We start from the raw sequence: 17,237 nt of genomic DNA on the forward strand, positions 1-17,237 counted from the left end.
GGCACTTGAAGGGGGGGATTACTACTGGGGGCACATGAAGGGGGGGATTACTACTGGGGGCACAGGAAGGGGGGATTACTACTGGGGGCACTTGAAGGGGGGGATTACTACTGGGGGCACAGGAAGGGGGATTACTACTGGGGCACTTGAAGGGGGGATTACTATTAGGGGCACTACTACTGGGGGCACTTGAAGGGGGGATACTACTGGGGGCACTTGAAGGGAGGATTACTACTGGGGGGGACTACTACTGGGGGCACTACATGGGGGGGAAACGGGGGGACTACTACAAGGGGGGACTACTAGGGGCACTACAAGAGGGGGGACTACTACTGGGGGTACTGTATAAGATTACTAATGGGGGCACAAGGGGCACTGCACAGGGGGGACCACTACCACGGGCACTGCATAGGGGGGGCGCCAAAAAACCTACTCGCTTACCAAAAAATTTGGGCTAGGGCCGGCCCTGGATACAAGTCCACTTGAGCACCTGTAAGTGGATGGCAAAAGGAAACCGTGAGACCATAAAAATATAGGAAAGGGCAGAAAGAAAGAGACCTAGGCCTACAATAACATGCCACGGCCGACATAGGCATCCCAATCCGGAAGGAATGAGTCCCAAACTCTCTTGATGGGAGGCCAACCGCCTCCATGCACTGTTTAAGAACCCATCCAAATTGTAAACAGGTCATGGGGGAACCATCGGCATCCATCAACCAAGCCCCTTTTTTACAGAGGGACGAATGTCTTGAAATTGCCTCACCCAAACCACTGGACACACGGCAGCATCTGAGCAATCCGGCATGAAAACTCAATTACCTCTTCCTAACTGATTGGTCTTAGACTGACAAATACGACAAAGCAGCACTGAATTATCTTCAAAAGTGTGTGAAGAAAGCTGCTTAGAAGGCTCCCCAAGTTCCAAAACCCCAAAAATCCCATGATAAGCCATACTAAACAACCGCTCCTTGAACTCCAAAGAACATATTGTCGATAAGACCTGCAACAACTGCGCCAAAAGGTGCAAATCAATAGGATGCTGAGTATCTGGAAGAATTGAGGCTAAACCCACCCAACCCTTCAGAGCCTTTTGCACTAAAATGTTCTTTGAAAAGTCCTCCAAACCCTTGACCAGGAAAAACCCTACCAATATCTTCACAGCTATGGCGCTGGACCTGCCTGACTCATACAGGCTCCACACAAACTCAAGAAAAAACTCCTGACTGGTGGGCTGCGAACCTATGCCATTCCGCCCAGGTAGCTCGATAGCTTCATAATGTCCCTGAGGTGAGTGTTTGATCGGCTAGCCCCTCCATCCTGGCTAGATAATGTGCCAGACATAAGATGGGCACAACTCACTGGTCTGATGAGCCAAAGGGGCAAGAGCACAAAATCACAGCTAATCAAAGCGTGACAGAGCATACACAATGTTGTTGTTCACACCCAGAACATAATGAACCCGAAACACAATATTAAATTGCAGGCAACGTAATACCAATTGGAATAGCAAATGGATAGCAGACAAGGAAGCCATCCACTGTTGATTGACCACATGAACCATACCCAGATTATTGCACCAGAAGACCATGCTGAAATTACACAATGAAAGACCCCAGAGTACAAGAGAGACCATGATCAGGAAAAGCTTGAGAAGGTCCCCCATCAAGCCTCTGGTCACCCACTCATCAGGCCAATGGGCAGTGCACCAGCAGCCATCAAAATAAACCCCAAAAACCAGTGAACATGCTGCATCCGAGAACAACTGGAGAATGCAGTTGGGCTCCACTGGCAAAACCCAAATATGAATCACACAGCATGCAAAGTTGTGAAGACCAAGCTACAATTGAACATGGAATAAGATAACTTTACCCAACCCCAAGGCCCTAGCTAGTGCATTGTGCAGCCAGCTAACCTTTTCCTGTGGAAGATGGAACTCTAAAACCAGGGTATCAATCTCAATCCCTAAAAAGGAAATAATCATGGGCGATGGCAATGCCGAACTCCGCGACCAAATAAAGAGTCCATGACAAAAGGTGAGCACAACATAAAGAGTCAGGGGGACCAAATAGTGGGCCACTTCACGCTCTCCGGACCAGCAAACAAAACACCAATGCAAAACGTGCTGAACCTCTCAAAATACGCACACGTAATAGAGCAACCCATCGGAACGCATCTATCAGATAAAATCCATCGTCCACCCAAAAACCCATGAACCGGAAATAATCCAGATGCAGGGGCAACAACCAGAAAGTGGACTCCATATCTGTCTTGGTCAGGGCCCCCAACCCCAAAGGACCGAACCAAATCCCAAGCCTCATCAAATGGCTTATAAGTCGAACGACACATGCTCCATTATCGTGTCAATAACCATGGACTGCCCATGCCAAGACAGATGCTGGATTAGCCAAAACTTCCCTTGGTACCACCCCCACCAGGGACAGAACTAAGTCTGGCAAAGGGGGCTCCGAGAAAGCCCCCATCATTCTTCCCAATCTGACCTTCATGACCTACTCCTTCACTGCCATTGGATCCTCGTCCTTCAAACGTAACTTCCGCAGAGAGCCCATGCGAACCTTGCCTTGGACGGGAAGCCAAAAGTCATGAGGGAAACCATTCCGCAAAAATTCAGCATCTGCACGTCACGGGTAGATGTCGAGCTAGTGTGGCATTGCGGCGACATCAATCAACGGGGCGGCCCTTGGGTTGTACCCCCTAAGAAGGGCCTCTGACCCCAACCCCCAGCCCATGACTACATTCTTTCCCAGAGTGTGCTCCTCCACAGCAGAGGTATTGGTGACGAAAGCGACACTTAGAACCAGAGGAGCACTGCCCATTGTTAAATGCAAAGCACTGGCAACAGAATTTGTACAAACTGTGCCGCCAGAGGGGCCAATTGAGCCCCCAGCTGCTGGAAATAATACTATCAATTGGGGGCATTACTGAGTGGCATATCATGAACTGGGGACACTGCTGTGTGGTTGATAATGCATCTCATTGTAGCAAGCAAATATGAAATCTAAAGTCATTCAAAATATGTTTATTTCAAGATATTTTTATAAGTTTTATTGTTTCTTAGAATAAGATTTCCTCTACAAAGAACTCTGAACTATTTGCTCCAAGGCTAACTCTGACAAACAAAAATTGTGTCCAAAGTATTTTTTTTAATATGGCACTCCAAGAAAAAAAATGTTGCCGTCCCTGATGAAAAGATTCTAAAAGTGGGTTCCCTTCTATGCTTGCTGATCTCCTGAAGCTTATTTAAAGTCGCCATTATATTCCACTGACAATTTAGTTGGGGTATGTTGCAGTATTGCATTTGAGTCTGTATTTCCTCTGTACTCTGTTTGACAGTTGAACAGGTAAGATATGTACAGTAAGATCAATTTATGTACACAGGGCCTGATTCAGAGGCACACGCTATTTGCGTGAGCTCGTTCTGAATCAGAGCGTTTTTTGTTTCTTTTTAGTTTCGGCCTCCAGGCCGCTCACATATCTGTGGGTGACCACCCACAGCTTTTGCGAGCAGCCTGGTGATGGTCGCGACTATCGCGACCATCGGGCTTGCGAGGATACCCTGTGCTATGGTCTCAGGTCTCTCAAGCCCGAGTGGACTTCCTGCTCTAATAGAGCAAGAAGTCCACTACTGACATCAGGTGTGATGTCAGTAGGGCCGCCCACAAACACCAGGCGTTCCAAAGCCACCCCCCTCCCCGCTACAAACGGGGCGAGCTGTCAATCAACATCGACAGCCGCCCCCTCTTGTAGTGAGCGACGCAGCTGCCGTCGCTCGCTGGGGCTCACGCATGCATATGCCAGAGGCGACGCATGCGCAGGGGTCAAACATCGACCCGCTTGCAAGCGCTATGCGCTCGCGAGCGAGTCTGAATCAGGCCATACACTTGTGCATTTTTATTAGTACTACACTAGTTAGAATTTTTTTTTTCATTTTAGACCAACTGGCCGTGCCTCCAGTGTGAGGAGGAACCATACAAGTGAAAGTTGGAGCTAAAATCTAACAATTTTCCTCAAAAGGTATGTAGCTTAAGCTACAATATCAGTGGAGCCTATCTACTGTATGTACCTTCGTGATTACTAATATAAAAAGCAGCCTCATTTAAATATTATAATTACAAGAAATATGCTACTATAATTAATATGCGATGTCCTGTGCCAGCTGTATATGGGGCATAGTGAGACAATCAGATACACATGTATGTTCCTGTTTGAGCGGTGTCACATTCCTGCTGAGGACAGGCATCTGACATCAACCTGAATGTAATTAGGCGGATATTTGATCATTTTTATACATAAACCTATAACTTAATCAGATTCATAAATCAAAAACTACATGAGATAAATTGTGAAATCAACACTGGGGTGTGATCATGTCTATTATATAGCTAGAACTTTTTTTTTATTAACTTGTATCCAATCATGACAATAATATCATATTAAGGTCTCATTTTATTGCTGCTGGCTCAAAACAACTGTAAATGTTAGCATGAGTTATTGGTTATGGTTATTAAGCCCTTATACTTTGTAATTCCTTTGGCTTTTATAGAGCCTGGTTTAGAGATGGATTCAAATATCATCTCGACTGTGATTCCTGTAAATCCAAACGTACAAAGACACCTCATTGGTCGCATGCACGGTGTAACTCAGACGCATGCGCAGGTTACCGATAACGCTGGTCTGCTATGGAAAACGAATTTGTGTGATACTTAGAGATTTTTTACTTCTGAACACAAAATGACTCCCGATTTTGCATATCACATCACGTTTTTCTGCAAAACGTGTATTTATGAATGTAATTTTTTTAATATTCTTTAAAGTAATAAATGTATTCAGCCTACATTCATTTTAAAACATTGTCTTAAATGAATTCAGTTGGTAGTATAGAACGTTGCAATTCAGTTCTTGTCATAAAACTTCCCCCTCGTCCAGTGCCAGATTAAGGTCCACATGGGCCTGGAGCCGAAATTTACAAAGGGCCTAAACCCCATACTCTCTAAAGGAACATTGCACACACACAACAACTACAACTACTACACTAAGGTGAGCTGGCGAAGGTGGAACCAAATACAACAGATGCAACACAGTTTTGCCCTGTACCAGATCATTTTAACTCCTGCCTACTGCCACATACACAGTACACACACAGTACATATACAGTACACACCACTCATACAATACAAGTGATTTCAAAATTTTTAGGCAATATCAAGGATCCAAACTACAAAGAAATTGTCAGGGAAATGCTTAATAGTTACAGAAACCTTGGCTGCAATATGAATTTAAAGGTACATTTTTTGAATTCCCATATTGAGCATTTCCCGAATAATCTCGAGACTACAGTGAAGAACAGGGTGAACGGTTCCACCAAGACGTTAAAGATGTAGAAAGAAGATACCAGGGTCATTGGGACATCAGCATGATGGCTGACTACTGCTGGATGATACACAGAGATGACACAGGAAAAAACATGAGCGAAAAGCGACAAAACGAAGTTTGAGACAAAAAAAACAAGATTTTTTCAATAATAATGGTTTTGTTTCTATTATTGTTTGATTTTATTGTTATTTTATTATGTAATTAAGACAAAAACAGTGATATCATCTACACTTCTTCGTATTTCACAATAAATATGTAAAAAACAATTAAACTTCTTGTTTTTTTCTTAAAAATGTATGTAACCCCCTTATAGGTAAATGTGATGTGGTAAATTTTTTAATATACTATTTCTGCGCATGAGTCGGACCCATTATCACTCGCCGTTCGGTAGTGGGCTATTAGAGGTTGACAACCTGCTGCCATTTCGGGGCCAGTAGGGGCAGCGACGGCCTCCGTTTCCCAAAACAGAGGTGTGTCGTCGCCGTTATAGTGGAGTGACAAGACCAGGATCTCCGTCGGTTAATGGAGATTTCCTGACATCTTTTTAGCATCTGCGGCAGCCGACTTGCGTGACCCCATGGTCACTCAGCCAGTTGAGGATAAAGCAGATGATCAGATATTGCGTTCTAGAACGCAACTGGGATTAGTACTGCATGCAGGAGGTGTGGCGCTTCCTGCTGCATTATCATATTAGAGCTATCGCAGCTGTTACCATGTTAGCAGGTGGGGTAGTTAGTGCGTCCTCTGCTGAATCAGATCTTTAGCACAGCACGTTTCAGGATGTCCTTAGAGACAGGTGAAATGTATCGTATTTGTCAACGCTTGGCAGTCACTCTGCCCTACAGTGTAATAAAGAGCTGCATAGCTCAAGTGTCAATTAATGTCCTCATACAACATTCCGGATAATAGATTAATAAACAATTCACAAGTAAAATCAAGTAAAATAAGAAAATACAACAGGGAAAAATCTATCAAGTAAAATTAAGTCTAATTAAAATCATTACTATATAATATCATATCAGTTTTCATCCCCTTTAGCTTTATAATTGTGTATAGTATAGTTGCACACACTGCTATTTTTTGCTATTTTTCTAATTATACAAATGTGTTCTATATTATAAGGGTAGTCTGTTCTGCTTTTCTATAAAGCTGGGTGCACACTAGACCATATATTGGATGATTTGTCGTTTTGAGGCAAATCGGAACAAAACATTGTCCACATCGTACAGCGGGCCTGATTCAGACCCACTCGCGAGCGCTATGCGCTTGCAAGCGGGTCGATGGTGGCCCAGTGCGCATGCCAACGACGGAGCCAGCTCCGTCGTGCGCATGCGCGAGACCCGAATAGCGATGGGCAAACTGTCGCTCCAGGTCTCATACCAAAGGGGGCGTGCTGACGATGTTGAGTGACAGCACGCTCACTTTGGTGGGTGGGCCGGGGGCGTGGCTGCCCAGACGGAGGCGTTCCCATGGGAATGCCTACTGTCTGGGGGCTGGCCCCACTGACATCACAACTGATGTCAGTGGGAGAGCTTTCGGCTCTGTTAGAGCTGAAAGCACTCTTGGGCTTGCGGCAACAAGACCCTACCACAAGGGTCTCGTCGCAAGCCCGATGGTCGTGATGGTCTTGACCATCGCGACCATCATCATGGCCGCTCGCTATAGCTGTGGGTGGTCACCCACAGCTATACGAGCGGCCAGGAGGCCGTTCTGAAAAACCAGAGGGCCGGCCCTGCTTCAGAGCGAGCGCTTTGTCAGAGCGTCCGGCTCTGAATCAGGCCCAGTGTGTACGCGCTATTGAATGCTCTTGTTCGTTGCAGTGCAAGCCAATCTGAAGATCCAGAATGATGAAGATGAACCGCGCTGAGTGTAACTAAATAGTGAAAAGATTAACTATTCAATATGAATTAATGAATAATACATATGATATCATAAATACAATTGCATTTGTTAATATGTGATTAATTACGGCTTAGTTGACATATTCAAGGATTATTTATTGTAAAAAACATATATTAAAAAACATTTTAAAAGGAAACAAATGGTAATTTTCAATAAATAGAACTTGCAAATGCAGGTTACATTAGAAACACCAGAAAGGTATTATATGAATAAAAATCCTTCAGCTGTACAAGATGAAATGTGGGTATCCAAATGAATATGAACTAGTAAAGTATATTGTCACTAGTAAAATTGGGATCCGGATTATTGTCCAGCTCTTAGTATAATTACCAGCCTTAATTGGATCATCACGTCCTGAATGTTAGGGCAATATTGCAGTCGGCGTGGTTCCAAAATGATAAAGTCCGCTGGATAGTGGTTGTAGATGCCGGTCCGGAAGAGATGATATTAGATCCAAATTGGAATGTAGTCAATATAGGGGAACGCCAAACGCGTTTCGATGTGGAATCACCCACACCTTCGTCAGTAGCAGTATCCCCTTGGTAGAGAATGGTAACCTTATATACCCATAATTGGATGGAAATGGGAAGCAGCTGATAAAAGTTTGATTACACAATCAACTAAGCCGTAATTAAAATCACATATTATGCTATCAAAAAATAACAAGCATATATAAATCACCTTATTCGTGACAATGAACAAGAAAATAAATGCATATAAATCAGAAAAAACAAACCGATAAATAAATGATGTTGATCGTATTACATCAGAATATCCGGTCACATGATGTAAACATTAGACACATGTATTGGTTTAACCAATAGTGCGTGTTCCTTTACCGGGTTCCGATCATGTGACTAAACCATGTCATGTGATACACAAGAGCCAGTAAGAGACGGGGGCGGTGTTTTCTATTATAAATATCACACACTGTGCAAGTATGTGTCATCAGTCACATGGTGTAAACAAAGGGATGCTAATAGTGCATGTTCCCTTGCCGAGTTCCGATCACGTGACTGTCACGTGATCCACAAAAACCAGTGAAAGGTAGGGGCGGTGTTTTTCTATTGTAAATAGCGCACACTGTGCGAATATGTGACATCAGTCACATGATGTAAATAAATAAATATCCAATCTTAATTGGCAATCCACATATTATGTGAAAGCTTGTACATCCAAAATCATATTATATTAAGATGGTTATGCGGGGTATGAGTAGTATACATAATGTTTACAGAACCTAGTCTCCTGTTTCTGTTTACAAAATCTCCATCATGTATATACACATTATCACATGCTGATCAAGAACAAGTAAAGTCAGATGTTCTTGATCAGCATGTGATAATGTGTATATACACACTAACACCTATTTACACAAAAATTCTTGTCCTTATTTATATATGATACAGTCAGGGCCGGATTGCCCATCCGGCACTTCCAGTCCAGCTGAAAACCCCGGCCGAGCAGCTCTGCCTCCCGGCTCTCTGCTCGATCAGGACACTGAAAGACAGGGGATGTGCAGCGATGCCACGGCCCTGTGACTCGTGGCACGCCCCATGAGATGTGGCCACACCCCAAGAGATGTGGTCACGCCCCCTTTGAGTGAGGGCATGCCCCTATTGTGGGCGCACGTGCACCTACAGCGCACACATTAGGAGGACTGCCAGCCCCAGTCCGTCCCTGGATACAGTTAAGGGAAACAACAAATTCAAGTGTAGAAAATTAATATGTCTATATTATTTAATGGCTTTGGAATTAATCCTGAGATTTTTCAATCAGCCAGTATAATTTATTTTGGTTATAGCGTCCAGAGATGTCCACTGTGGTCAGAATACTGGGCAGGTTGATTGAAAAATCTCAGAATGAATTTCAAAGTCCAGATTTCCACCCACTATAGCAGTACATATCCATTATTAAGGAAGCAGACGGCGACCTGCGAAATGGGTTACATCGATGGAAAACCCTTTTTATTATCTGCTCAAATTCTTTTCATATCTTAATACAAGAAGACTGGGCAACCAAGGACCTCCCACACGGATATCTTTTGAGACTATTTGAAACATTCATCTTCTACTGTATATACTCAAGAGGGATTCTGGCTTCCTCATCATCTCTAAGGCTCACTAGGAAATCTCTATCCAAAGGTGTGGAGCTGACATTGCACCCCACTGTGTCAGAGGACAGGTAAGATTTCCATGCACATAATGTGGCAATACATACTATACACACTGTAGTTTCTGTACACACTGTAGTTTCTGAAAGACTTTGGGCCTGATTCAGAGCTGTACATTATGCTCATATATACTAGGGGTGAGCGGGTTCGGATTTCTGAAATCCAAACCCCCCCGAGCCCCCCCGATCCGAGGCCGATCCCAGTCAGGCTCGACTTTTCCTGCCTGACTCGGATCTGAAATCGAAGCAAAACGTCATCATCCCGCCTTCCGGGTCTCGCGGGTTTTGGATTCTATATAAGGTACCCACGTCGGCACCATATTCTCACTCGGCTGTGGACAGTGAAGAGGGAGGGTGGGAGTTTGGGCTGGCTGGGCTGGGCTGTGTAGTGTAGTGTAGTGCAGTGTAGAGTGCTATGCTGCGCTGTGCTGCTGTTGTCCATAGGGGCTGTGTCCACTCCTCCAAAGTCCATAGGGGCTGGCTGTGATGTGCTGTGCTGCTGTTGTCCATAGGGGCTGTGTCCACTCCTCCAAAGTCCATAGGGGCTGGCTGTGTTGTGCTGTGCTGCTATTGTCCATAGGGGCTGTGTCCACTCCTCCAAAGTCCATAGAGGCTGGCTGGACTGTGTTGTGCAGTCAGTTGTCCATAGGGGCTGTGTCCACTCCAAAGTCCTGTGCAGTGTACCAGTCCTAAAGGGGTGCTGTAGTGTTGTCCAAGGGGTGCTCTGTGTTTGTGAATTGTGTGCACTGTGGCTGCACGTGCATCAACAAAGGAGCAGCGCCAAGCGTGCGCCTGTGTCCCATAAGTAAAGGGCCAGCTGGCTTGTCCAATAAAGGGTGCTGTAACCCCCAAATTGCATTCCAAAAAAAATAAAAAAAAATATATTTTTGTGTTTGTGAATTGTGTGTGCAGTAGCCGCACGTGCATCAACAAAATAACGCCAAGCGAGCGCCTGTGTCACAAGTAAAGGGCCACCTGGCTTGACCGTTAAAGGGTGCTGTAACCCCCAAAGTGCACTCCAAACCAAATAAAAAAATATTTTCTGTGTTTGTGAATTGTGTGCACTGTGGCTGCAGGTGCATCAACAAAGGAGCAGCGCCAAGCGTGCGCCTGTGTCCCATAAGTAAAGAGCCACCTGGCTTGTACATTAAAGGGTGCTGTAACCCCCAAAGTGCACTCCAAAAAAAATAAAAAATATATATTTTTATGTTTGTGAATTGTGTGCGCAGTAGCCGCACGTGCATCAACAAAGTAGCGCCAAGCATGCGCCTGTGTCCCATAAGTAAAGGGCCAGCTGGCTCATTTCTTAAAGGGTGGTGTAACCCACAAAGTGCACTAGTCTCCAACAAAAAAAAATATATATTTTCTTTGTTTGTGTGCGCCTTAGCCGCACGTATATATCAATATAACATAAATGGAGGACCAAACTTTCTCCGATAAAAATAAAATAGGGAAAATCAAGAACCACTTCCTCCTAGTGCTGTTGCTGCTGCTGGGAGTTGTTCATCATCCCAGAGAGAAAGTAGGAACACCACTACTTTTACTAAACAATTGACCCTCCAACAGTCCTTAGCGAGGAGGATGAAGTACGACAGCAGTCATCCTGAAGCAAAACGTATAACTGAGGCCTTGACTGCTATGTTGGTGTTAGACGTGCATTCGGTAGGGGTAGGGACGTGCATTCGGTAGGGGTAGGGACGTCAACCACCTAGGAACATCCTCCCTTATACGGCACCTGCAGCGCGTTCATAAAAAGTTACTGTCAAGTTCAGAAACTTTGGCTAAGACCGTAAGCAGTCCAGGGACACCTAAATCCCGTTGTCCTGTTGTATCCAAGCGCCTGCAAACCACACCGTCAACTCCCTCCTCGTCAATTTCCTCCTTAGTCAGGATCGGAAGTAGTCCTGCAGGCCATGTCACTGGCATGACTGACTCTCCTATCCGGGATTCCTCCGGAGGATCCTGCATTGCTACGCCTACTGCTGCTGCTGCTGCTGTTGCTGCTGCTGGGAGTCGTTCATCATCCCAGAGAGGAAGTAGGAACACCACTACTTTTACTAAACAATTGACCCTCCAACAGTCCTTAGCGAGGAGGATGAAGTACGACAGCAGTCATCCTGAAGCAAAACGTATAACTGAGGCCTTGACTGCTATGTTGGTGTTAGACGTGCATCCGGTATCCGCCATTAGTGCAGTGGGATTTAGACAATTGATGGAGGTAGTGTGTCCCCGGTTCCAAATCCCATCTAGATTCCACTTCACTAGGCAGGCGATACTGAGACTGTACAGAAACGTCAGAAAAAGTGTCCTCAGTGTCCTGAAAAATGCAGTTGTACCCAATGTCCACTTAACCACGGACATGTGGACAAGTGGAACAGGGCAGACTAAGGACTATATGACTGTGACAGCCAACTGGGTAAATGTATCACCTTACGCAGCAATAACAGCAGCGTCACCAGTAGCAGCATCTCAGAAACACCAGCTCATTCCAAGGCAGGCTACGCTGTGTATCACCGGTTTCAGTAAGAGGCACACCGCCGACAACCTCTTAGAGAAACTGAGGGAAATCATCGCCCAGTGGCTTACCCCACTTAGACTCTCCTGGGGATTTATGATATCTGACAACGCCACCAATATTGTGCGGGCATTACATCTGGGCAAATTCCAGCACGTCCCATGTTTTGCTCACACAATAAACTTGGTGGTGCAGAATTTTCTGAAAAGCGACAGGGGCGTGCAGGAGACGCTTTGGGTGGCCCGAAAAATTTCTGGCCACTTTTGCCATTCAGCGACTGCGTGCGCCTGTGTCATAAGTAAAGGGCCGGCTGGCTTGTCCGTTAAAGGGTGCTGTAACCCCCAAAGTGCACTCCAAACAAAATAAAAAATTCTTCTTTTTTTTCTGTCTTTGTGAAATGTGTGGGCTGTAGCCGCACCTGCATCCTCAAAGCAGCTGTGACAAGCGTGCGTCTGTCTGTTAAAGGGTGGTGTAACCCTCAAAGTGCGCTCCACAAACAATAAAAAAATTCTTCTTTTTTTTCTGTCTTTGTGAAATGTGTGGGCTGTAGCTGCACCTGCATCCTCAAAGCAGCAGCGACAAGCATGTGTCTGTCTGTTAAAGGGTGGTGTAACCCTCAAAGTGCGCTCCACAAACAATAAAAAAATTCTTCTTTTTTTTTCTGTCTTTGTGAATTGTGTGGGCTGTAGCCGCACCTGCATCCTCAAAGCAGCAGTGACAAGTGTGTGTCTGTCTGTTAAAGGGTGGTGTAACCCTCAAAGTGCGCTCCACAAACAATAAAAAAATTCTTCTTTTTTTGCTGTCTTTGTGAAATGTGTGGGCTGTAGCCACACCTGCATCATCAAAGCAGCAGCGACAAGCGTGCGTCTGTCTGTTAAAGGGTGGTGTAACCCTCAAAGTGTGCTCCACAAACAATAAAAAAATTCTTTTTTTTCTGTCTTTGTGAAATGTGTGGGCTGTAGCCGCACCTGCATCCTCAAAGTAGCAGTGACAAGCGTGCATCTGTCTGTTAAAGGGTGGTGTAACCCCCAAAGTGCGCTCCACAAAAAATAAAAAATTCTTCTTTTTTTTTTGTCTTTGTGAATTGTGTGGGCTGTAGCCGCACCTGCATCCTCAAAGCAGCAGTGACAAGCGTGCGTCTGTCTGTTAAAGGATTACATCGGTGACAGCATCCAAGTAGGCATGTCAGACAGTCCGTACCTGTACTGGCAGGAAAAAGAGGCAATTTGGAGGCCCCTGTACAAACTGGCTCTATTTTACCTGAGTTGCCCCCCCTCCAGTGTGTACTCCAAAAGAGTGTTTAGTGCAGCCGGGAACCTTGTCAACAAAAGGCGTAGGAGGTTGCTTCCACAAAATGTGGAGAAGATGATGTTCATAAAAATGAAATATCAACTCTTCCAGGGAGACCAGCCTCCAGAACGTACAGAGGGACCTGTGGTGGTGGATTCCAGCGGGGACGAATTAATACTTTGTGAGGATGAGGATGTACACAACACTGAAGAGGGTGAGGAATCGGTGAATGAGGAGGATGAGGATGATATCTTGCCTCCATAGAGCCAGTTTGTGCAGGGACAGATTATTTGCCAGCTTGTTTTGTGCGGGCCCAAACGAACCAATCATTTCAGCCACAGTCGTGTGGCAGACTCTGGCGCTGAAATGATTGGTTTGTTAAAGTGTGCATGTCCTGTTTATACAACATAAGGGTGGGTGGGAGGGCCCAAGGACAATTCCATCTTGCACCTCTTTTTTTTCTTTGCATTGTGTACTGTTTGCCCCCTAGTTTTTCAAACTGCCATCCTGTCTGCCACTGCAGTGTCACTCCTAGATGGGCCATGTGTTTGTGCCGCCCACTCGTGTCGCTTAGCATAGTCATCCATCTACCTCGGTGCAACCTTTTGGACATAAAAACACTATTGTGAGGTGTTCAGAATAGACTGGAAATGAGTGGAAATAAGGTTTTTGAGGTTAATAATAGCATAGGAGCAGAAAAATCAACACATTCTGTGATTTTAGCTGTTTTTATGCTTTTTTTAAAAAAAATACAGATCCAAAACACAAAACCCAGAACCCAAAACACCGAAGGGTGGTTTTGGCAAAACCAATCCAGATCCAAAACACGAAGAAAGCTCCAGATCCAAAACCAAAACACGAAAAGTGGCCGGTGCACACCCCTAATATATACGCAGTCGGCCACTGTTTGCATTTAAGTCGTGCGGCGCATGTATCTATCTCACAGGGTGCATGTATCTAAGTCACACGGTGCATTCATCTAAGTCACACGGCGCATGCATCTAAGTCACACGGCGCATGTATCTCAGCCACACGGCGCATACATCTAAATCACACGGTGAATGTATCTGAGTCACACGGCGCATATATCTAAGTCGCACGGCGCATGCATCTAAGTCACACGCCGTGCAACTTAGATACATGCGCCGTGGGACTTAGATACATGCGCCGTGTGACTTAGATGCATGCACCATGTGACTTAGATGCATGCGCCCTGCGACTTAGATGCATGCGCCATGAGTCACATGGCGCATGTATCTCAGTCACAGGGCGCATGCATCTAAGTCACATGGCGCATGCATCTAAGTCGCACGGTGCATTCATCTAAGTCACACGGCGCATTCATCTAAGTCACACGGCATATGCATCTAAGTCACACGGCGCATGCATCTAAGTCACACGGCGCATGTGTACCTGTGCCTCTGCAATGTCACTCACAGAGAGGATTTAGATGCAGATTGATTGACAGTTATGGGCCATTTGTGGGATGGTAACGGAGGGGTGGCTTGAAAAATGGGGGGTGTCGCAAATGTTTTATAGGCATGTCGGATCCAGCAGCTGCGTCTTTATTACGTAGTTTCACTGGTGCTTAGTTCAGTCGCCCATTCTGAGTAGCCACAGGATTACTCAGAAGACCAATGGTCGTCTGATCTGTGACCGATGCGGCATCTTTGTACGCAGATGCTGAGACCTTTTTGCAACCGCTTGAACTTGCAAAACTGCCGGTAGTCGCCTCGAAACATATCTCTGCGGATGCAACATTTGCATATTATCTCACAGTATCTGCGGAAAAAGTCGTGATGGGATTAGTGTACAACTCTGTATCAGGTCCTTTATCAGGAACTTTGGTCGTAGCAAATCGGTATACTTCCACAGTACGTAAGTTTGTTTCTAGAGGACAATGAGCAGAGTCATAACAGGGCATGGTTGCGCCCTGTGCCAGCCCCGCCCACAAAGCATGCAACGTCATGATGTCGCGCAATAGTGGGCATGACAGGCTGCTCTGGTAAGTGCAGTGCTGACCGGGCGTCCACAGGGCACTCAATCAGCTGCATATACTGTGCAGGGTGCCAGTCTGGAGCATCCACAGGCATTCTTCTAGCCAGGAGCAAGGGGCGGGGGCGATGGTGCCACCCACAGAGCCCCTGCACTCTTTGTGACAGCACCAGTCGCCTATAGCTAGTTACAGCCCTAACAATGAGCTCGGTGCACTCAAAGATCGCAGTCAGGTGACAACTACCCTAGAAGATTGATAGAAACAAGTAATCTGGACACACTGCTGTATTTCTTCTAATGATGCCACATATTTAGCCCCACAACAACTTTCAAGCCCAATGATGATCTAATTATAATCAGTTACGTTGTTTTCAAACCCGCCCCAGTGTCAGGTCTAGCTCATGCTGGTCCAGTACAACCAATGCAGATCAACTTCATAATTGACTAAATATTCTTTGGAAAGTATAATATGTAGGAACTATATAAAAAAATAGTTAATACAATAATATATAATGTACATGACTAAAGTCGCACACACTGGAGCGATGTCGGGCCAATATGCCGTTTCATAATGACATATAGCATACATCGCTCAGTATGTACGCATGATTGCACGCTCCAGCGGTCACTAGCGACGGTCGCCAGGTTTGATGTGCTGCACAACAACCTATCGATATCTCTAGCGCCCAGTGCATTGTTAATGACTGATGGTGATCGCTCTGTTGGTCATTAAAGTCGTCCAGTGGGACGCACAATCACTTTTCATGGGCATTCGTTCCAATGTCAGAACAAATGCCCGTCACTCCATTGTGTACCCAGCTTAAGGCAAACTGGTAATTGACATACCATTAGCTCCATATTTTATAACATGTGTTATCCTTTAGTCATTTAAAAAATATCCAACATATAAAAAGACATTGAATATGAACAGTTTCTGCTTCTGACATGGAGGGTGAATATATTTTTGGACCTCCATGTAGCGGAAATAAACTGATGGCAGAAATGTTGAAATAAAAAACAAGTAAATCAAAAACTTGATTGTAGATTTCAATTAAAACCATATAAATGCACTGATTAAAGCCCTTTCAGGCAATCAACGCTTTCTATCTCCTCATGTAACTCATCACATATTATAATTAGCTAGGGTGTCTTCTAGCGTATTACTCTAAGCTGATATGTAGTGTGGACGGGATCTTGGCTCTGGTTAAAGTTTAATCCATGGTTTCATTTAGTCATTCGAAAGAAATAAAGTATCTTTGTACAAAAAATCCATTTTTTTTGCATGAACAAGTGGGAGAGTAATTTTACAGGTTTCCCAGCAAACCCCTCACAGATCCTTTTATAAAGTGATTTCATGATTAGAGTTTAAGATTTGAATCTTTTATTGGTATAGAATTATTCAAGCTGTTTTTTATTCATTACCCCAGTGTAGAAAATAAATGAGCTCAGAGTACTGCAAAATGAATGTATTCAACTCTAATGATGTTAGTAAGTTGTATATTTACTCAAGGCCTGTGCAAGTTTGCCAGACTTGTTCTCTGGGCTACCCAATTGCTGACACTCAGTTGAATATACAGTATAAAGGGCCTAACTTAGAGTATAGACATAAAGAAGCACTGAGGTCATGTCTGCAAAAATGCATCTCCCGGCCTGCGTGTTCACATCTTTAGTTAGAGTAGTATCTTGCAACCTAAAATAAAAAAAAATGCATAGTTGTGCCTAAAGCAAACATATGTCAACAATCATTATCAAATTTTAGTATATAAATGGGTACAGGGCAAAGATGTGAACGGTTTAATATCTATTTCCTCCTGGGACCAAGTTAATAGTTGATAATGATGACTGCTGTATACTTTATTGATAAAAAAAAAATTCTAAACATGCGGACTGCCTGGGTTGTTTCCATGAAAACAAGGAACAAACGAACATGTACAAAGGTTTTTCCCCTTTTAAATTTTTTTTAGTATGATTA

This window comes from Taudactylus pleione, unplaced genomic scaffold (assembly GCF_031769625.1).
Source record: "Taudactylus pleione unplaced genomic scaffold, aTauple2 ptg000128l, whole genome shotgun sequence".
Lineage (NCBI taxonomy): Eukaryota > Metazoa > Chordata > Amphibia > Anura > Myobatrachidae > Taudactylus > Taudactylus pleione.